Below are 24,484 nucleotides of genomic sequence, written 5' to 3' on the forward strand. Positions count from 1 at the left end.
GGATTATGGCCTGATCCCTCATAGGAGGCCTGTGTCCCAGCAGTGGGAACATATATGGGCTGATGATGATGATGATGAGGAACATAATTAAAATGGGTTCATACAATCGTGTTTTAGAGATTTTATTAACCCATCCCACGTTCCACAATTGTTATAATTTAGTATTTAATACATAATTATAACGCAGTTCGCACCAGGGCAGTACCACATCCCCACAAAAGGCCGGCGTGAAATAATAGCATGCTATTGTGTTTCGTACGGTGAGTGGGGGAGCGAGAGGCTCATTTCCTTTTCTTCACCCTTCCCAGCCCATTTCTTTTCGGCTATCAATCCTTTCCTTATCCCTTACCCCTTAAAGCGGGCAGCGCATTCGCAGAGGTCTGACCCTCTGCGAATATTCATGGGCGGTGGTGATCGCTTACCATCAGGCGAACCACCAGTTGCCCGCTATGACATAAAAAACCTGTGGATGGGTTAAACAGACTAAAGCCAAGTAAATCTTTTGATGGATGATGATGAATTTCAGCGAAATTTTTCTGTGCTCACCTGAGGAAGCGTCGCCCAGTAAGTCGAAAGCTTCTAACGATTTTATAACAAATCTTTAGCGATTAACTCAATGACAAAGAAAAATAATCTCTTACCCGCGTCTTCGCACGCCTTAAATTCGGAGTAGTTTAATAGATGTTATAATACATTTAAACCTTCATCTTGAATCACTTTATCTATTAAAAAACGCATCAATATACGTTGCGTAGTTTTAAAGGTTTAAGCATACATAGGAACACAGGGACAGACAGAGAAAACTTTGTTTAATACTATGTAGTGATATAAAAAGTGAAGGCTGAACCAATCGCCTCGCTCCCAGATATTCCGACTTCAGACGGCGGACGCTTAACAAATTACGGTGTTCCAAACCAAATAGAAATTACAGTCTCTAATCAAATAGTCATAAAATTTTCAACTATAATATTGCACGTAAATTAAAAGCCTCGGGCGGGTCTTGACGGTATGCCTTGAGAACAAGCAGATGCCTATGTGGTGGGATTCAGGAAAAATGGAGGTGCTAAAAAATATTAAAAACTATACACTTTTAGTAATAGTACACCAATTACATTAAAATTATATTTACTGAGTATAATTGTATCTTTTCATGATTGTAAAAAAAAATTTATTGACATCCACACATACAGACATTGATAGATATTCATATACTCTTTCTCATACTGATACATTTTGTATCAGTTAGACCTATGCTTCCCATACTGTATTGTGAATTTATTAGGAGAATTCTTATAAATCTTTCATTAAATTATTTGACCTAGAAAATACTGGCAAATAATTCGCTACTCTTTTTAATAACTTTTATCAAAAGAACTGCGCCAAAACAACAAAGCGTAATATTCCTCAACTCTCATAACTTCAATTACAAGATTAAATAGATTTACTTAACCTAATATCGGGCAGAATTAATCAAGGATCGGCTCATCCACCTCTTTCTCCGATCCGTGTTTACAGCAAACCTTTATTAGCCAGTTCCCTCGAGTGGTGTTTTCCTAAAGGGAGTTTCACCCCATAACATAAAAAATTCAACTCAAACCAAAGTAGCCTTCCCATTCTATTGGTTTTTCCACTGTGTTAGTTGTGTATCTTTGTATGCTTTAAATTGCTTTATAGCGAAGAACCTATTTTCTTATGTTGATTTGTTCATTATCATTAATATATTGTCGACATGTATATTATATTTAAGATCAGAAGTGGTTGAAATTGTAGCCTAAAGTAGTATTATTTTAAGCGTGAATGTTTATGCGAAGATTGACGTTTGACCTTGATTCTTGATTCTATTCTATCATACTCGCAAACTCATATGGGTTCACACTGCAGGGACTAGGAGGGTTCTTGGAGGGTTCAGGCTATATTTTTCCGTTTCCAGGTGTGGGTAGGCAGATTTCACATGTCGTTGAACTTTTGATTCTTTTTCTTCACTGTTTTGAGCAGTGGCTATGTGGATAATGCGGGAAAAAGCGGGAAAAATTATATATTTCTTACTGGCTCGCCTTGTCTTGAACCCCTGACTTTTCGATTGAAGTAAGTCCTGAGTCCTAAGCCTTAAGCTACCACTACTCGTTGGTACTGTCCAAACTTTGATGATTTAATGTATTAACGGTTATGGGACGTTTTGATTGTCACGACTTTTCTAGACCTTAGAGTTCAATAGAGTAACAGGGACACACGTACGTCTATATTGAAAACCTTTTGAAGTCTATTTGGCTTAGCACTGTTTATATGATAACTTTTGTGTTCTGTTATTAAACAGATTATTTAGATGTATGTTCGGTTATGACGATAAAGCCATATCATATTAATACAAATGTTTATATGTTACTTTGGGACATTCTGTAGTGTAGACAGCTTCGTACAGAGCTTGCTGACTCTTCGCTTGAATATCGTTCTAATTGAGAAAGTGCACAGCGAATTAAGAATTACAGTTAGAAAAAAATTATTGTCGCATTTAAGAACGACACAAAAAAACCTGTGTGTGCGATTCACACATGATAGAAGTCAAACTTCAGTAAATAGACAAAAGAATGAATAAAATAGTATGTATATTTCTGTCTCATTCTTTGCCGGCTTCATTCTACACATTTTTGTATTTCTGTCTCTTACCTGTCGTTTTTCCGTTGCATCAGGTTTGATATCACAACGATTCTAAAGAAGTTTCACTTCAATAAAATCGTCAATGTCCAGAACTAAATAGCAAACAACGGCTATAAAATCCAACGTTCACGGTAAACGATTGTTTAATCAGTGATTTAAAAATATATCGCACCCGCTATACCGCTATATGCGTTGAATACGGCTCGATATTAGAACCATTCAATATTCAGGTAGACATAACGAGGTACAGGTAAGAGGCGGGACGTATTCAATTTGGTCGCGTGATATGATACTAGCCACTTGGGACTATCGGTTGGGATAAAATAGAATAAATAACGTATCTTTTACAGAGGCTATGTTGCTTACATGGTATTTACTTATATGTGTTAAAGAGAAAGAGCCAGTTATTCCAATACACACAAATAAGGAAAAAGAGAAAATTATGAATGAAATCAGAAAATAGATAAAAATTATGTGTGGATATGTGCAAAATGTATTTACTTATATGAGTCAGTTATCGTAGAGGATCAAATTTGTTCAAATATAACATTCATGGAAAGCAACTCATGCAATAATGTTCAGAAAGTTTCACAGTTAATGTATGTTGTGATAATTAAAATCCTGTCCTAATGATATTATAAATGCGAAAGTTTGTAAGTATGGATGTATGGATGTTTGTTACTCTTTCACGTAAAAACTACTGAACCAATTGCAATGAAATTTGGTACGTAGACAGCTGGATAACTGGAATAACATATAGGCAACTTTTTATTCCGATATTCCTACGGGATACGGACTTACGCGGGTGAAACCGCGGGGCACAGCTAGTGGTATTATAAATGCGAAAGTTTGTGAGGATGGATGTATGTGTATGTTATGTTTGTTACTCTTTCACGCAAAAACTGTTGAACCGATTGCAATGAAATTTGGTACGTAGATAGCTGGACACCTGGAATAACACATAGGTAACTTTTGATCCCGGTCTTCCTACGGGATACAGACTTACGAGGGTGAAACCGCGTGGCGCAGCTAGTATAGAATATAATTCAGTTATCTTAAAACAGCGGACGATTGTATAAATAGAACAATAGTTTTAAATTTAAATGTCCTTCTCTCGGTTTCATTTCCTTCTTTTAAATTAATATAACTGTTTGTATATAAATACTATATACAATATAACATAAAACATTTATTCAAGCGAAGTACTATGATATATGTAATCTAAAAGGATTCTCACAAATTCCCATAAATTCTATAAAATTCCCCATAACGCTGGTAATAATCCATTCTAGCACCATCTAACAGCACAGGACCGAACACACCATCCAACTAACCATCCAACTATTTCGTGTAGACGTCTCAACAAAGACAACGCATGCAGGCCGGTATTAATGAGGTGCCAGCGCCCATTCTCTGTACGCTGTAGTCGTATGCCGTGTGAGGTGCGCTGGAAAATTCCAGGTGTATTTAATATTGATTAATGATAAGTACGTTGTATCTGACCGCCTCCTTGGTACAGTGGTAAACGCGTGAGCGTAGAACCGAGGGGCCCTGGGTTCGATTCCCGGTGGGGACAATAAAAAAAAAAGTCTCGGTCTGGCAGGACACAGAAGGCTGATCACCTACTTGTCCAGAAAGAAAATCGATCAGTGAAACAGATGTATATCATCTGCCCCATACCCCACTAGGGGACACGGGACTTCACTACTTACGTTGAATCTGTGGACGTAAATAGATAAATGTATACTTTAGAGATCTAAATAGCTAGAATTTGCTTCATGTATGACATACTCACGTCATGTATGAAACACAAACATTTATTTATTTAATTAGACTTCTATAAATGCACTTTCGAATCGTCATAACACAGTTTTAACATTTACCACCGTTTCGGAAGGCAGTTTCTACACAAAAATTGTAATATTTTCACACAAAAACTACTGGACTGAATTTAAAAATTATTTCACCATTAAAAAGCTGCAACTTCACTGAGAGATAGTATATAGGTAATAGGTATTTTTCACCTGAGAAGCCGGGTTGAACACCTAGTTTAGTATGAAGACAGACAAAACGCATATGAGCGATATCTTAACAAGAAATCTTGAGTGAACCCGATTTACACTTATCCATTACATATTCTATGTAAAAAAAACATACAGATCCAATCAGCGGATCTTTTAGGATGTCAAACATCATACATCTAACATACAAACATCCAATCTTTATAATATTAGTACAAATTACCACCGTTTAGTATCCCTCACGTTAAACACCACGCATTTGCGTCACCCCAGCTGTAAACGATGTCCACAACCATAAAACAAATTGCCGCTAATAACAGATAAACAAAACGTTCCGTTTTAATTGCAATTGCGTCTTTATAAAACATTTTCTCGCTATGACCGTAGCGTGATTAAAGTCGACTGTTTGATTGTTTCAACAGGATAATTGGCTGGTTAATTTGTGATTGAATTTTATTTGATATCGTTAATTTAATTAAGGATGTTTGTAGTTTCGTTAAGGATTGTAGTTAATGTAATGTAGGTGTAAGGAGGTATGTATGAGGAATTAGTTTTGATGCGCTTTTACGCATTGAGTTTTCAAAACTTATTCTCAAAACTCGATTTTTTTTAATTTATTTTCATCGATATACGTGTTAAAAATGCAGACGTGAGAAGACAGAGTTTCATAAGCTTTGCTTTTATTGTATTTTATGAAACAAAAGGTCTATATATTCTTTTGATTTTTCGATTCACATCAGCAACGAAACTTGATCTTACTAATAAAATCAGACGCGGAATTCGATCATACTTCACACGCATAAAGCCTAGATCAGAAGCATAACTTTCCATTAAGCCCACTTATATTAATTTCTAAAATAGAAACGAATAAGTTACACGGCAATCGCGCCCTGTTTTATAGCACGCTAGATTACACTGATCCTCGTTTAATCCGCTGTAAGTAGCTTAGTTACGCATATCTAATGCACGGTTATTTATGGGAATGTTACACAATGTGTGTTTTAGATTTTAATATATATTTATAAGCGAAATAGTATACCCGATCTTGCGATAAGATTCGCAGACAAAAGATGAGATATGCAACACTGGATGTGCATCTAGGCATAATAACATTTTAACGGATGAAAATCTGAGACCATATAAGATTATTGTTTTAATAAACAGATGGCTAAGTAGCAGATAAAAAGAAAAAAAAGATCTTATTCAGATTTACCAGTTATACAACCTTTGTGATATGAAAAAATTCTTTGTAAAAGTCAAAATGTAAAAAAAAATCTAATAGTATTATTCAACAATGTACTTATCAAAACGTATTCGTAAGTATTAGTAATAGTTGGGTCTTTCTACACTAAGTGCTGAAAAAACATTATTTGATTTAGTTTTTCCATTGCACGTGTGTGACATCAATTAATACACTATATGTATAATTTACCTAAATCTCTGTTTATTTGCACCTCCAGTAATAAATTATTCTTATCTGTCAACTAGCGGTCCACCCCGGCTTCGCCCGGGTATATATATATCCTATAGCCTTCCTCAATAAATGGGCAATCTAACACTGAAAGAATTTTTCAAATCGGACCAGTAGTTCCTGAGATTAGTGCGTTAAACAAACAATAATATATATATATATATATATATATATATATATATATATATATATATATATATATATATATATATATAAATAGTTATCTAATATTAGAGGTGTGCATTTCACACAGAACTTTCGCGAAGCAACGAAAAGCAAGACGACGGGGCAAAACAAACTTCAGACATTACGCTAGGTGAGAAACTAGACTCAATGAGAATGCATTTACCATCTTCCAACTCATCTAACTCATTTACTTCAATACCGACCAACTCTTAGTTGGTAGTGTGGGAAATTCATAATTTGTTTTAAAATATATTTCAGTACTTTTCATACAGGATAGATTTCATATCTTTTGAAATATTAACTAACTCAGCATTTCTGAACACTCGAAGCGTGACCGTGATGTGATATTAAATACTATCAAAAAAATAATTATATATTAAAATAATTGCATTGTCAAAAAGTTGTGAAATAATTTCAGTGTTTAATAATATATTATAGCTTAAAAAGGGCAACGAAAGATTTGATATCTTTCCTTCTTTATTTCTATGTTATCGTTCGATTTCACGGTAGTCAAGCCAATAATTCTAGACCTGTTTAACTTCTGTATACACTTCTATAATCTTATACCTTTAAACGAGCAATTCTATATATATATATATATATATATATATATATATATATATATATATATATATATATATATATATATATATATATATATATATATATATATATATATATATATATATATATATATAATTGGAATCTCGGAATCGGCCCCAACGATTTTCATGAAATTTAGTATATAGGGGGTTTCAGGGGCGATAAATCGATCTAGCTAGGATTTTTTTTTAGAAAATGTCATATTTGTGTTTTATTCGTGTTTTTTTTTTTCCTATTCATACATCTATTGGTGAATAATTAAACTATTTTGCTTCGTAGATAGCTGGACAAATGAAATAACACATAGGCACTTTTTATACCGATATTCCTACGGGATACGGACTTACTTACGCGGTTTCAACCGCGGGTCACAGCTAGTTTAATATAATTACTGCAATCTTTAGATACTGAAGTAAAAATGACACAGAGTACACAATGTGTGAGTTATATAACCTATTTGGTAATAATTTTGTTACGATTATTTCAGTATAGCACCTATGTACTACCAATTTGAATAAAATCAGCGGCAGTACACCTGCGATTTTAATCCTTAAGATTATTGCACTAAGGCACGTTCTAGGAATAATGTAGACAATACAAAGTCGAATGCAAATGACTACAGTAATCGATAAATTATATTCAGAAGTGCAATTGAAAGGCGAGCGCCACTTAGGAAGCTAGCGAGCGTAATCAACGGCCGCTGCCATAATTCATTATTATCACCTAACAATTACCATCGCTTGGTCTAAGTAACTGAATAATGATTGCTGATATTTGATAGAGGTTTTTGTGATAGAAAGTTAATTACTTTTAACGGATTTAAAACGAGTTCTAAACGGTACAGCGGTTGCTTATAAAGCATAAATTTTGTTGAAGACAAATATGAATTATATATTGTTTTATTCTCATATACTTGTCAGTTCGCTTCTCCGAATGTTGCAATAAAATTTGTCACTCAATCATCTTAGAATCACCAAATAATATTGAACAGATTCTCTCTAATATTTTTCTCAGATATAATTCTTAAAACATAAGCATAATTAATAAACATTATCGAGAGAGATCGCTCCTAAGATCAGAGACTTTTCTATGTTTAAGTTAACATAATTTAAACAGACAATTTATTATGACACAGTATTAAAGTAAATCTTCATTAGTAGTTGCTCTAATCGGCTTTTCTTTAAACGAGTCCATAGTCCTATTTTCTGCTTTGCTAAACTAATCCTTATCATAGTTTTTTTTCCATTAGGATACAAAAAAACCAATGACTTCAGATGTGTTTTAAATACATAATGAATGCAATTATTTCCCATAAAATGGTCACCGATCTCCTTGGGAAGTCGATGTCATCATAAATTGACCATATCACAACAATTTCCACAACAAATAAAAAAAAAATTGTTACATACGATAAAATACAATAAATAAAATCTTTTTGTTTGGGAACGTCAGTTAAAAATATACAATGGCACTTTCTGAGTGGTTGGCTCTCCAACACCATATGCTTCACTCGTAACCTCTTTCCACATCACCCCTGTATTGATCTACTGCTGTTTTCCCAAATATTCAAGATATTGTTACCTTCTAGAAAATAGCATATTTATCTACAAACGGCTGGCAAATCTCTTGCAACATCACCGGTGTTACAACGGTATTGACCAGTGGTCAACTTTTATAACTCTGCCATAATAAACCGTCTTCTTTCATTGTTTTTCTTGTCTCTTCGACTATAAATGTTCCGCGAGATCTTGCTTCTTAAACCGCCCTTAATTCCTGATAATCTAAGTCACCACCGAGTGGTAATATAGTGTTAGTGTTATTTGCAAATTGATTAGGCGTTTATCGCGTCGCCAACAATCGGTAGCTGGAATGTGGTCACTTTACTAGTCTTATAGTTGTGTTCTGTTTGTTTTAGTGATTTAGTATCTGTAATGTATATTTAATTGCTTCGATTGAGGCGTAAAAGCACTGGTTTGTTGAGAGAATTACGATATTATAATGAAAGATACGAATCTGTACGAGTAGATATGGTATTTAATATCTATTGGTTGTAAAAAATATTATTATTTATTCATAAAACATGGAATATAATCAGATCTATAACTTTATAATATAACACTTACTTTTGCTTATAGACTGTTTATTTGTATCCATAATAACCGAATAGACATTTTCTCAATCACTGATTCGTTACGAAAACCTAATTGTCTTTTTGTGCTTCTCAGCTCTCAGTCATAAACTTTAAATATAGTATCGCAGTAGTGCTATTATTTTCGAAACAGTGTAACATTTTAGATAATTATTAATTAGTTAAACGATATTGTATGTAAGGTGCGCTGCGCTTCTAAAATTGCACTAGATTGTTTTTTTTGCCTACGTTTTACGCAGAAATCAATCGTACAATACTTTTAACTAATATCGTATAGTTCGAAGGAGGTTCATTACTAACTAAACAGCTTACAAATATTCTCTAATAAGCCATTTTCTTATACTCAAAAGCACTCTAGACATATTTAATGCAATACGTCCATAATAAATCGTAATTCTCATTTAAATTTTATAAATCTATTTACAATTCGCTATCAGTCAGTAATTTATTTCTCTACTTTTGTCTGCCATTGTCGAGATACTGGGATATCTTTACTAAGGCTTTATGTAATGTTCGAGCTATTGTTAGACCTACTTTATGTTAGAATGTTTAGTCACTGTTGCTTTTATAATAGGCTAGGACATAGTCTGGACTAATTTATATATTTAGAGTTTAATTTTTATAGAGCATATCAAATCAATTGACGGTGCAAACTATCTTTGGAATAGGGAAAATTTTACTAAAGTTGTCATTTCTAACTACTTCAAATGCTCTGTGTTTCGTTACTAACATTCTATATTTAAATATTTCTTTTTTGTTTGTTTGAACGCACAAATCTCAGGAACTGCTGGTCCGATATGAAAAATTATTTCAGTATTAGATAGCCCATTTATTGAGGAAGGGTATATATGTACCGCGGGCGAAGCCGGGGCGGACCGCTAGTATTAAATATGACGAAAAGCGATGCCCAAAATACTATTCTAAGCATTACGCTAAAACGACGGCGATGACACATTTCATTTCATAGAAAAGGTTATTATTTATTCATCAAGAACTGGTTTTCTCTTTCTTTAATTATTCGGCAGATATTTCGTTTACGAATTCTATTTTTTATCTTAAAATATTACTGTAAAAGTAGCATGTGAGTAGACGTTATTTATAACATTATGTAAACCTTTCAATACTATTTTTGATACTGGTATACATGCACAACAATTACAAATGAATATTATTAACTTCAAATAGAATTAGCAATGATTTCACATTTCTAACAACAACTGCATTTCTGCGTTGTTCAACGAACAGACTTGGCTACTTATAATCGACGCGCAAGGAATTGTGGCGCACTTTGTCGATAAAATAACATCGTGATTCAGTCGATAAAATTCTATCGATATGGGCTACAATGAAGACATTTCGCGTTTAATGTTGTAAGTTTGGTTGTGCGTGGGCGGAAGGCACGCGCAAGGTATGGGACAATGCGGTTCCAGCAACTTTATTAATTCGATAGCCAAATATTGGGAACTTAAGAATTAAGAATCGAAGATATACCCATTCTCAAATCATTAACATTACAATGTTTCTTTTTTTCTTTACTGGCAACCAATATTAATCATTTCGCTACACCCTATTTCAACCAAAAAGATCTTATTGAACATGATTATTTATCGGCTTACTATCTATATATAAAACCTGTATCATATGATGTTGACAGATATGGATGGGATAGATAATATTTAAGTTCTGACTTTTGCTCAGAAGAACAATAGATTATTCTCATGCGAAACAAAACACAATTTATTCTTACTGAATTAGCAGCGTATTTAGCATAACTAAATAATTTAACTACTCCATATACAAATAATTCCTTCTAGAAATTTCACCAGCATCGCTCAATGTTAGTACCTTTGTCCACAGCGTGCAATGCTCACGCGCAGATTGAGTCGTACCGCTGGATCGGGCACAATCTGATTAAACACAATGTGTTCAGTGGCTTAGATTGAGATATGGTACCGATATCGTTTGCATTATAACTTGGGGTTACTATTCTTATTGATATAGCTAAACGCTGAATAAGTACATAGGTGTTCCAACAGTTATGGCTATCATGATGTGATTCATCTATGCTTTTATGAAGTTATTAAAATAGCAAGTCATGTAGGATGGTTGATCACAAAAACAATATATTCGTCTATCCATTTGCAAGACATGTAGTATTTTTTATACTGTATGTTCCTTTCAAAATTCTTAAATTTTTTCTCTATTTTTTAAGATCACATAGTTTTCTCTAAAAAAAAGTTGAGGGTGGTATGATAAAATATTTAACACAAGTATTTGCAATTAAAAGAACTAACCGACTTTTCCTATTATCATAAGATTTCAAAACAAGAGGAGGAATTACTTTTTTTTTTAATTTTTCTTTCAGCGTATCTACCTCAGAACTTTCGATTAGGTCAACATTATTTTATTTGAAAGCTGGTGTCTCCCGTACGATCCCAATAGTTATATAAATTAAACATGCAGATCAATCAACAAATATCGAATACAACAAACTCACTCTCACTGCAGAAACCAGGATATCAGAAGCAAATATCAACGACCACTTTCAATATAGCGCCACTAAGCAATCAGATTTAAATTTGCATAACATCCCTGGTGGCAATGTTAATTCCATTGACATAAATAATACATTACCAATGAATAACATTCTAACGAATAAAGTTCTATAGGACAACTATATACAGACGTCAAGCGTAGCAGTAAAATATCCAATATTATTTGACCAGATTCCTACCTAATATATTACAACGGTGGGTATTGCAAATGAAATTCCTTATTATATGGGAACTATTATTACAAATTGTAACTCTAATAAGTTTATTAGGTACCATTATCAAGGAGGAGACATGTGTTTGAATGTCTATATATTCACTATAAATTAAATATAATTCTAACAAAAAATACTTAGCCTATTACGATATATGTCTAATCTGTTCGAGAATAAGCTTTAAAATAAAAAAGAGACAGCAAAGTCGGCTCATGCATTAAAAAATTATAAGGAATCAAACATAAAAAAATGTAATCGAATTGAGAGCCTCCTCCTTGTATGAAGTTGGCTTATAAAATTTATATCAGTGTATTAGTGTACGTATTTCTCAAATTTTGAACAATTGACTCCGTAATATTGTTTTCATAATTGCCAAATTTCTTAGCCTCCTCTAATCGATGATGAACTCTACTTATAATATTAATTCTTGTATGACGCAAAATGTTTCTTTTACAGCAAAGTTTTAGCAACATCATTTGCTAAAGCACAAAAATTACAATGTGCATTTAGATTTCATAATAAAATATGTTGCTTATAATACAATAATTTAACGTCTATTAACAATTATTTACCAATACAATGTTCCAAATATTACGTCAATTCCATAGCTATGCCACTAACCTATCAACGGACATTATATTCCGAATATTGTACCACCGCACCGCTGTAGCAATGTTAACAATTTCAGTACCGAATGCAGTTGCCACTTGGAGACGCGGTAATAAGACAGCTGCTTGACATACGCGCCAGCTTGTTTGTTAAGACGGGATTTATGCTAATAACGTATCTACTGAATAACCTTAAGGCTTAGATTGTTATCTAAAGGATATACAGTGTTAGGGATGTTTTATACTGGAATTACTGAAATGTAAGTCTATTACCTTGATATAAAACTATGTGATATAACATGACCCAAAGTCTAACCATGCATCAATCACGCCAATAGAAAATATCGAATAAGCAAGTGAAAACAGTGCACTCTCTATTCGTCTTGAGATTCGCGTATTCCTGTTAAGAGCGATCTTTCTGGCATATAATAAACAGTAGACGAACGTGTCAATTGTGGGTTCGCGACAACACTCGACTTCGATTGTTTCACTGAGTCACAAAGCGAATAGCGAAAGCGGATGTGTATATACACAAAAAGCCTAGACGTTTAAATATTTACCAATAGTGTTGTTAAAACTACTGTTATTCAGAAATTACTGACTTATTATCTGTTAAAAGATTGAGTTCTTGAGATTTCGCTAGTCACTCATCAAAATAATCTTTGAATTGTAAATAATGTTGTTTTTGTTATTTGTGATTGCAAAAAGTATTTATAAAATGAGTTTTGTGTTTGGATTGCTAGTTACTAAGATTCATTGTACAAATTACATTATTTGGATCTCATGTCTGTCCAGACCTAGACATCTGTATTTCGTATTATCGTTGTAAATACAGATTTGTTCAAGTAAATAAATGTGCAGATACGTATATAAAGTAGATGCTCAAAACATAAGAATAGCTTTAAAACTATTATTTCATCATTAATCTTTCACAATCAAAAAGGAACTTAATTACACTCTCCACGACATACGATTAAAGTGAAACACAAGTTCCACGGTGGCTCTGTGTCATACTAAATACCCATGTCAAAATTGCCATCTATAATTGAAACGTTCAATAATATATTATGCGCGATCTATGGGGTAATATGTTTATAACTCCACCATGCAATTATGCCTTCAAATACAGAATTGACATCGAAAATGGGGACGGATTCTGTTAACATTTTATTCATTTTCGAATATTTTTTACTAGCCCGTTATTTTATCCGTGGACGAGTCGTTGATAGAAGTGTAAAATAGTAACCAATAATTTTTTAGTTATTACTGTTTTATCCTCTTGGCTTAAAAACATTTTCAATAAAGTTTAAACCTGAATGAATAGATTATGTTTAAAAAACACGCTTTAATGATAGGATACAATTGCCTCACTTGCTGATATAGTGAGTAGTGATTAATGATATAGTGATACGTCAGAAAATTAATTGATACTGGCGATCCACATTAAGTAGTCAAAAAACCTCTTAAAATATTATGCACAACCAATCTTGATTTTTGAAAGTAACATTCGTTCCTAAATAAAAATATTATATTATTTTCATATAAAACCTTATAAAATTATTATTTTCCTTCTTCGAAAACAAGTATTCCAGTAAAATTCGACCCTGGATAGACAGGTTATTGGCTCTTCTATCTGAATATTATATGACGCGAGTGTCAGTCGTATCATTATCGTAATATAGGGGGTGGACGTGGCTTTCTTGGATTGTCTGAATTGTCTAGCCAGCTCCGAACTATGAAATGTTAAACGGCCTTTGTCTTTTATTTTGTGGATTTTCTTTAGCAAAGACATGTGGACGTATTTATTAGATGCTTATTTAAAGCAAACGAATATATTAAAGGAAAATCGTATAGAAACAAAATATTATACAAAACTTATACGATATACGTATACGTACACGTATCTTTCAACAATTGATTTTAAGTAGATTTTAAGAAGTAAAAAAGTCAATTGAATGCAAGCTTTAATAGTAGAAAAAACATATCTATCCTACAAGAAAACATCAATGTAATTACACAAAATTTATTAGTAATCTATTAATCTTTTATAAAAATAAAAATTAATTGTAAAACTCAAGAAGGGCTTAATTCAGCCTCATTTTTTATTTTTCGTTTTTGTTACGGCACAAGGATGGTTTTAGAACGTAAACGGTCGAAGCCGGGGCGAACTGCTAGTTTAAAATAAAACATGTCTCTAATACCTTATACAGTATACAATTTTATTGCTATTAAAAGATTATACAGTTGCAAGTTTCTCATAATCGTGCATGCAAAATGTTTCCTTTAATATGCTAGCTGCATAAATGTACGTTATTAGCTGGAATCTATTATAAAAACTCAGTTATTATACCCGTAGTCCCTAATCCCAGTATGAAAAGCAAATGCTCTGCCCATAGAAGTCCATAACATAATGTTAGGGTGTTACCTATCATGGTCGCGGACGAATTTTAACCAACTCCCGTGGCCCCTTCACTTAAGTGGCTCGACGGAACACAGTGGGGTTTTGGTCGGTAAGAATCCGACGTAACCCACGGCTTTATCTCCGGAGGCCGTGGGTATCTATGCAAGATTTCCCCACTTAAAAAAAAAAAAAAAGGGTGTTACCTATCATAAAGGACAAGGTACATGACATAAAGGTGATCATAGGAAGAGGGATAAAGATAAAGATATATGAAAATGATATACATAAAAATGAGACGCAATCACATAATTTGTTAAACATGTTATAACATGTTACAAATTGAACATAATGTTTCGTATTACTATCTCGCGGGATAGATTATATAAAACGGTGTTTACATTTTACGGTGACACATATATTATGAATTATATTGTAGCAATGATGGCTAGGTCTAGAGTGGAAGGCGTCGGTCGTCTCTAGCACAGGTTTATTCCTAATTGATCGATCGAGCGATCGTTGTGTTTGATTTGTGTTGAATCTATGTATTTTTGCTAAATAAACGATTTTTATTTATTTATTTATTATTGTACCGAGCGGTATTAAAGAAAATAAACATGTACCAATACACAAAATAAAAAATATATTTTAACGTTGCATATAAATAATGGAATAATAAACATAGATACGAAAAAGTCCTAACGTATGAAGCAGAAACAACCATTCGTTTAAAACAACAGCTAAATATTTCAAAATAGACTGCTCCGGCTGCATTGTTATAAAAACATTAAACACGTCGTTCCTCTATTTTGTTCTTGCACACGCAAACAATGTCTACTTGTATAAAAGTAGCTTTTACACGACGCGAGAAGATTTCGTAACGATAGTTCGGTTAGTGTCTTAAAAACAAAAATGAATGGAAGGTGGTTAACACAACTGACCTAAATCAACGTAAGCTTCTATCTGTAATAAATATATTTAATCAATTCAATGTAATTTTTCATCTGTGATTGCTTGAACGTTACTCAAGAAGTCATACAGGGGATCTACAGCGATACTACTAGAAAACTTTACTTACCAGTAAAGGTTGATGTAGCACAGTATGCGGAAATTGTAGTAAATGTTTCTATATCACAGTATAAGGAAATTGTAAATTTTGCTGCTTGGAGAAAAAGAAAAACCTAAAATTATTTTTTAAGTATTTTTTAAGTATTTTTTACGTATTTTTTAACTTCGGATACTGCCCGGTTTCAGGCTACATGCAGAAGAAATTATCAAGAGATATAAGAAATGAATCCAAACCCTTAAATACTCACTACCATTCTCCTATTTATTAAATCTCATATAGTCATGTACATTCCGCAATTATTCATAATAAATAAATATTTCCATTTTAACAATTTACGATTCCATCGAATCACTTACTTTCATTATTTAATATTCATTGCAGAAGTAAAAAACAACTTAGACTCAAATGGAATTCCACTATAAGATTAACTGCCACATTATTTTGGGCACGACAGTTGTCGTGTCGTTTCCGTCACCAATAAAGGCAACCAATTTCAAAGTCGTCGTATATAATGCGGTTACAGTGAGGCGTGTTTGAGAGTCGTGTTATTGCTGTATTTATTAAAATAACACTGGCTTAGCTACTAACTGTTTTGCTATTGTAAGTCAATTCTTATTGTTTATTTGTGCTCGAAGCGAATTGAATGTTTGGAATTCGCGCCATTTTCCAACTATGAACTCTCTAAGCCGCGCTTTTCCCTGATAATTTAGTTTCTGTATGTTTTTGTTGTAATCTTTTTTTTTCTGTTTAGATAAAATTTTTTCGTCAATAAGTTAATCTTGCGCACTAGATAGTAATTTGTGTATCCATAGAATAGATTTATACACAGAACAATATTTGATGTACATTATTACTGCTGCTCTTATATTAGTGTATAAGTTGTTTGGAAACCAATAAAATAAAATAAAAAAATAAAAATAAAATAAAATATGAAACATGAAATATTGAATGCAAGTTATTTCCTAATTGAAATGGAACAATTTATTCAGGTTAATCTACTTGCTGCTACGTAGATAGGTTTATTATATCGAAACTGTAATGAATGATCTAAGAATGTATTAGTCACGCAGTTAAGGGATCTAAAAATTATTAAGAATTTAAAAGTTACACGTATATTAGAATTCATATATACTATGGACATAAAATGAATGTTCGAAAACGGATTTTTTAATAAAACCAAACTACTAGAACAAGACGGTTTCTTATTTCAATACACAGCATAACTAAGCCAAGTTTTGATGGTCTCGTTATAATTCAAATTAAATTCACCCAGTATCTGTTGTTCTAATTAATCAGATTAATTCAGACAACAAAAAGCGAGTGACCGCTGAGGAATTAGTATTCACAACACTGAAACATCAAGATGCAAAGCTCGGTCCGAAATTACTTGAAGCGATTGGAAACAAGTGAGCGCTCGTCTTCAGATTAATTAGAATTGTAAATTATTATCGGAGGTGTCGTATCCACTTGAAGCAAATGTCGCGAGTTGTAAAGTTCCTTGATGCTTTCTTGTTTAAATTTTCCCGTACGTTGCTTTCAGTTGTGCACTCAATTACAAATATAAACTTCTGAATTCTTTCCGATCTCTCGAGTTGTTTTGTTTTTCGCGAGAACTTAGACGTAGCTTAGTGGAATGCGTAGCTACTAAAATGTATTAAGGAGACATTTATCTGCTGTTAAAACCAATACGAAGATAGAGGGAACACAACTAATTTTAGTTAGTACTTTCTATACTAAATAAAATAAGTAATCACTAAGACTTCAAAATATTTGTTGATATATATGTCTCAATGAAAACACAAAAATTGCTTCAATACCAACACCATCAATCCCCTTTACAACCCCTGGTCTAATACGAACATATTTTCTTTCAATCGTTATATTTCTAATATCTTCTTAGTGAAGGACGGCAGCCCTTATTTGACCCACGTTGCTCCAACTCCGGATCTCAGTGTTTGCAGTAAACAATCCTTTTGAAGATTAAGACAGAATTGATATGCCTGCCGAATATTTATAAGGGTCCATATTTATAAGGACAAGCTGGTGATTGCCGAGCGTTTGAAACGCGGCAGTTATTATTAACATAATATCTTTGATTTATTGTGACATGTGAGCCATTCTGTTCCGAACTCTCTAATGACAGTGTGAAAAGTACCATCAGGTTGTAAAATAGTGTCAAATGTCTATTTTTAAGATCTATCTGTGCTATCAATGAAGATTATTGGAATAATTGCATTAAATAAACGAAAATTTTGTTTCATTAAATTAAAGTTTAAATGAACTATATCTTAAAAATAATGTTGTTGCTTCATTTGTTCGATGATTTATGTCATTGGTCTCGGTCAAGTTTTGTGTGTAACTATTAATTTTTATTGTTTTACACTATTTACATTATTTTCACAGTTAATAAGTGGTTTTTAAATGTAGTTTTAATTTTAATTGTAGTTTAAATTGATGTTTTATTTTTTAGACTAATTATGTAATAATTCGTATATTTTTTTTAGTGTCCGTTAACAAGCCGTGGCAACATTTAATTAAAGCAACACTCGGTATCTATTTGTATGTTTTATATGTATAATCTTGTAATGGTGTATGTTTTGTAAGTTGTCCTAAATAATACATAAATAAATAAAATAAATGTTTAAATAAACTGTTTTTCTTCTTACAGAAAACCTGGTTTGGTTTTAGAAAACTTTCACTATTAAAAAACTGTATCCTCACTGAGTGATATACGCTGTATACGCATACGTATATACACCACGGACGAAGCCGGAGTAGACCGCTAGTGTAAACATAATAGCATGATTAATTTTCAGGCAAATATTCAAAACGCTCGTCGTGTAAGCCCCTTAGATTTCCATCACAGAAAATTGTTAAAGATTTTTAGCCGGAGCATCGAATTTAGGTCGTTTATTGTTTTTCAGTTTAACTTTTCCGATGTTTTGGGTTCGACGGGCCGAGAAATTGCTTTCCTCTAAGTTGCCAAATTTTTAAATACTTTAAAAATTGTATCCAGATAAGTTGAACCTTTTGTTTAATTTAAAATAATTGGGAGGATTGTTTTGATTGAGTTTCTCCTTTGCCCTTTTTACTAATATTTTTTTTTTGATTATGCAATGATATATATATCAGATCCAATAAAGTAATTTAATCTTCATCACTATCATCGTCATCTCGTTAGACAGGACTCCTATGAGGGTTCTGGCTTTAATCTACCACGCTAGCAAAGCGTGGGCTTACAGATGTCACATATCGTCGAACTTTTGATTCTTCAATCTTTCATTGTTCCGAGCCGCAGTGGTGTGAATAATGTCCAGATTACAGATATCTTAAAATCAATTTATTTTATGCAAGCTAGTTCTTTAATAGTTTTTAATACATAAAACATATTTCAATACTGGTGGAAACTGTAAATATACTCATGGGACATCTTGAAACATTATCTTACATTTTTCCTTCTCTAAAAATATCCTTTGTATAAAATATCCTGTATATAACATACACTAAAAATATCAGAAACAAAAAAAAATATTTGGTTGCTTGTGGAGTAAAAAAAAAGTTAAGTCCCGTGTTCCGTAGAAGGGTATGGGACAGATGACATACATCTGTTTCACTGAACTTAACCAGGAGGAGGTCGAATGTTTGCTTTATGGTTTATGGGGTAAGTTTTTTTTTATGTCATAGCGGGCAACTGAGCTGGTGGTTCGCCTGATGGTAAACGATCACCACCGCCCATGAAGATTCGCAGAGGCTCAGACCTCTGAGAATGCGCTGCCCGCTTTTAAGGGATAAGGGATAAGGAAGGATAGATGAAGAGAAAAAAAAAGGAATGGACTGGGAAGGGCTAGAAGAAGGTAAAAGTAGATAAAAATTATTATTTATGACGGAAAACTACACCGCCTCCAAAGTGTCAGAATTGTCAGACTTTACAGAAGGCACCAGATTTCCGATACAAAAAGAATCATCAACATCGGTCAAAAAATACAGTCCGAATTGAGAACCTCCGCTTTTTTAGGCGAGGTTGGAAATAGTATTTGGACTTTAATCATTCTCATATAATATTATCAACATCTCTTAGTATCTGGTAATATTTTAGTCTGTGACAACATGGCGTCTAGCAGTAGTTTACGTAGCGTTTACGTACCACTTGAGACGATATCCAATATTTGCAAATACCTCCAGCACGGTAATGTCATTGTTGGTAGTAATTGCTGTTTTGTCTTAGAGCGATGGGCAAACATAGCTCAAACGCATTGTTCGATAGTCTTCTCTAGCGTACAATGATTGTATATCCTAAGTGATGTGTAGAATAGAACAATACGTAGTAAATTAATTTTAAATTACATTGCTTGTTGGTATTCAATTGAATTATTAGAATGGACAAGTCCTACTGACATTTGTCTAAGTGGGTTTTAATAAGCGTTTTAGTTAAATTTAATAATTAACTTGTAAAAACAGCTACTAAAATGTCTCACTTGCTAAACTCTCGAAATGATTATATTGAAATTGGTCCTTGATAAGTGTATAAAGTTGAAATTCCAACTGTCCGTTTAGAATTCGTTTCTCAAGGAATCGGTTACATACAAACATGCTTATACAGGTGAAGCTAATAAAGCGCATAAAAATCATGTGTTTTTCGATCGCCTTCTAGTGAAATATGTATATGTATGTTAGTGTCTGTGTGAACGAAGACTTCTCTTCGTATTTCAAAAGGAATAAGGAAAGGATTGACGACTGGCAAGAATGGACTGGGAAGGGTGAGGAAAAGGAAACGGGATTGAAATAGTATCGTGCTACTGTGTTCGTACTGTAAGTAGGAGAGCCGGAAGGCTGCTTCTTTTTTTACAATAAATATTTATAAAATTTACAATACAAGAAAAAGATGAAATATCCGATGCGAAGATTATATCATAAGGAGGTTAACAGAATTCTCAACAATTATAACACAGACTTAATTATAGCTACACACAACCATTTGTTATTCATTTCCAAGCTAAAACCTCAGGTCCGAAACAAAATACATCCAACCGTCCGTTGAGTCATGTTCTCTTTCATCTGAAAACATAGTTGCATGTAGATCTAGACTCAACGGTGCATAAGACAATCCAGTGCCTATTGTTGTTGTGTGGACTATAGTTTCAGGCTACTGAAATAAAACATTATTATACAAAGAAATGTATGAAAATTAATGATTTAATTAATTGCAATGTGTATACGTGTTAATGAGTGAATGCATTTTATTTTCATTTCAATATCAGAACGAGAATATGAACCATAAACAAACAACTATATATACAACAAAAACTAATAAACAACAAGAAAAAATAATTGTACAAAATCTAGTTTGTTGTATTTCATTGTTACTTTTTTCTTTCTTAATTTTGAAAATGGTGCCTGGTAGAGATGGAGTTTAGCCATAAGGCTGCCTTGTGCACTAATTTTAAGTTGTTTTTTTTAATAATTATATCGGTTTGTGTTTTATTATTGGGTACTACATTTTGGGAAACATCCGATAATTACATTAATAATTACACAATCATAACGGGCTAGTTAAATTACATGACACATAAATAATATATATCCCACAGTTAAAATAATTGGAATTTAATTTTACATCTGTAGAAATAAGTTGTAAATAACAATTGCTTTTTACGTCTTTTATTAGCTTCTACTTTTACTATAAAAGAAGTCTACGTGTAGAGAAAGTTGATATTTTCATATTTATTCACATTAAAATCCGACCATATGAAAAAGCAGCTAATACATTATAAGCCCATACTCAAACCGATCCCCGCTCGTGACGGCGTTTTATAACTAATAAAAATCAATACTAATCTGCGGAAGTACCTTTCAATTACCTAAAAACGTCATTCAATTTGGGCTCAGACGCGAACGTTTAGGACTTACTGTACGTCCCTTCAACATGGTCTATTTCACTTTAGTTATTCATATTGCGGATGCTGTATTAAGATTTTTGAATAAAAAATACCATAAACTAGCTGTTTTTATTATTCTTACCGAAATATGATCCTTTCCTTTTCTTTTATTTAGACATCAAATTTGCTGTCACATTGTTTGAAGCGAGTTCACCCATATGTTTGTATGTAACCAACTCTTTGCATTATCTTTTGGATAACTTTAAAGGATAGATTTAGTTCAAAATTTTTACACTTATCAAGTATCGGCGACAACACAATAATTTTAAGCATTTTTCTTTATTCTGATTGGAATCGCCTGGTTTAAATAATCCTGAATACTCTGTATAAGAGCAAGTGGGAAAAATTAGTTGATTCTATCATTTAAGCATATCTTTCCTCTTCTTTTACCTATATTTAGTGTGTATATAAATAAAGTTTCACTCAGTGGCGTAGCTAGGGGGACAAGGGCCCTGGTGTATAGGGAAAGAATCGGGCCCTCCTCCCCTCTTTCCGCCTTCCTCCCCGCTTTCAAAGCTGAGGTTAGAGGGCCCCCTGAGCTCCGGGGCCCTGGTGCACTGCACCACCTGGCTATGATAGCTACGCCACTGGTTTCACTAACCTATACTTAACGCGAATAGCTCGTGTGTTCACTCGCAATTCATATCGGCTACCATCGGAAATCGCTAGCAAACTTCGGTACGAACCTTTGCATACATTTTTATGTCATTTTGCTCAAAATATCGAGCCAAAGGTTTTCCTGCTTTTTAATAGATTGGTATGTGGCGAATTTGGTGCAAAACGGTGGCGAGTTTATACTCGTTTGAATTATGTATATGTATTATGTGTTTTATGATTGTGTTTTTATGTTTGCTGGATGATTATGATGATTATGATAGATATGTTCTATGTGTGTATACTTTTGTAACTCAAACAATTATTTATTCAATTAGGCTTCTTATAGACTTTTGAATCGTCATAATATAGTTTAAACATTAACCACCTTTTCGGAAAGCGGTTTCTACAGAGAGACGGCAAGAAACTGGGTAGTTGTTATTTTAAAATCATGTAACGTTTATATACAGGTCTCAAATTAGCATAAGCATCTCTTAACTCTTTAATACTTTGTAATATATTTATAATTATAAGTATAAAATTGCATTAGATGTTTTCAATATATGCTAATATTTTAGATAATAATAAAGATATACATACAACAAACAGTACTATTTCAGTTGTTTCAATAGCCAGCAAAACAGGACAGTTAGTTAAAATCATGTATTTGTTAAGCCAATCTTCTAAATCTAATATTATAAATATCTGGGTCTTCTACACATCTTAACTAAACCACTTTGCATTAAATTTGGTAAAGAGATCGTTTGATACTCCAGGAAAGACATAGGTAGGGTAAGTTTTATACCAGAAATCCATCTGTTACGAGAACTGCGCGGGGAAAACCCACAGTCAGACAGACAGTCTTTTTCTTGACCATACGAGCGAATCCACAGCCAGAAAGCCAGTATATATCATATATATTAAAAAGCCATATCATTTAGCCTCTCGAATAACAGATCTATTCAACTATCCCGCTTCCATAAAACATTTAAACAGATTACTAGGGAAGTTCAAACATGCACTATTTTTACAGAACAAGATTCAATATATAACGTTTAGACATCATTATTTCCGTGAGAGGAATAACGGGACCCTCTTAATTGCCTCCTAAAGCGTGTTCACGATATATCAATGTAAAGCTCCTAATATAAGGGTGCGGTTAGTTTGTCAGATAGTAAGTGTAGCTAATGATTGGAAAAAAAGTCCCGTGTCCCCCAGTGGGGTATGGGGCAGGTGATGTACATCTGTTTCACTGATCAGCCTTCTGTGTCCTGCCAGACCGAGACTTTTGTGTGGTTTAACTGAGAATTGAACCCAGGTCCCCTCGGTTCTACGCTCACGCGTTAACCACTGTAGCAAGGGGGCGGTCGGCAAATGATCGTAGTTCATGTTAAATTGAAGCTTATTTAAAGTAATAATTGCAAAGTTTTATAACAAAATTAACTGTTAGAATAATGAATGAATAATGCACAGATTATATTTATAAATGTCCTATGTATTGCTTATGAGTTCATGATTTAAACTAAGAACAATGTTATTTAAATCATTACTACATATAACTTTTGATCTTCCTCTCGGTGCTGTGGTTAACGTGTGAGTGTATAATCGTGGGATGGGATTCTGGATTGGATTGCCGATAAAGACTAACAAATGAAAATCTCAATGTGGCAGGCCACAAAAGGTTAGGCGAAATAAATCTATCAGTGAAACAGACACATATTTTTACTTAATGATATATTGGCAAAAGGACCAATGTGTCAATAAGAGATTTGATAAATAATTAATTGATATAATTACTATTATTTTGTATAAAGAGCAACAAAGACACACACATTCTTACAAACTTTCGCATTTATAATAGTAGTAGGAAGTAGGATAAGCTAGTAGTTTGTGAACATAGCTCGCTCTCTAACAAGTCCTTTATAAAACAGATTTTAAAATAAATCGATTGTTTTAAAAGTAGTTTTGTAAGTGACTTTAGATAAATGGTTTTAGTGATCAATTTTGACATCGCCTTTTTAATTGGC

The sequence above is a fragment of the Zerene cesonia genome, chromosome 13, assembly GCF_012273895.1.
Source record: "Zerene cesonia ecotype Mississippi chromosome 13, Zerene_cesonia_1.1, whole genome shotgun sequence".
Classification (NCBI taxonomy): domain Eukaryota; kingdom Metazoa; phylum Arthropoda; class Insecta; order Lepidoptera; family Pieridae; genus Zerene; species Zerene cesonia.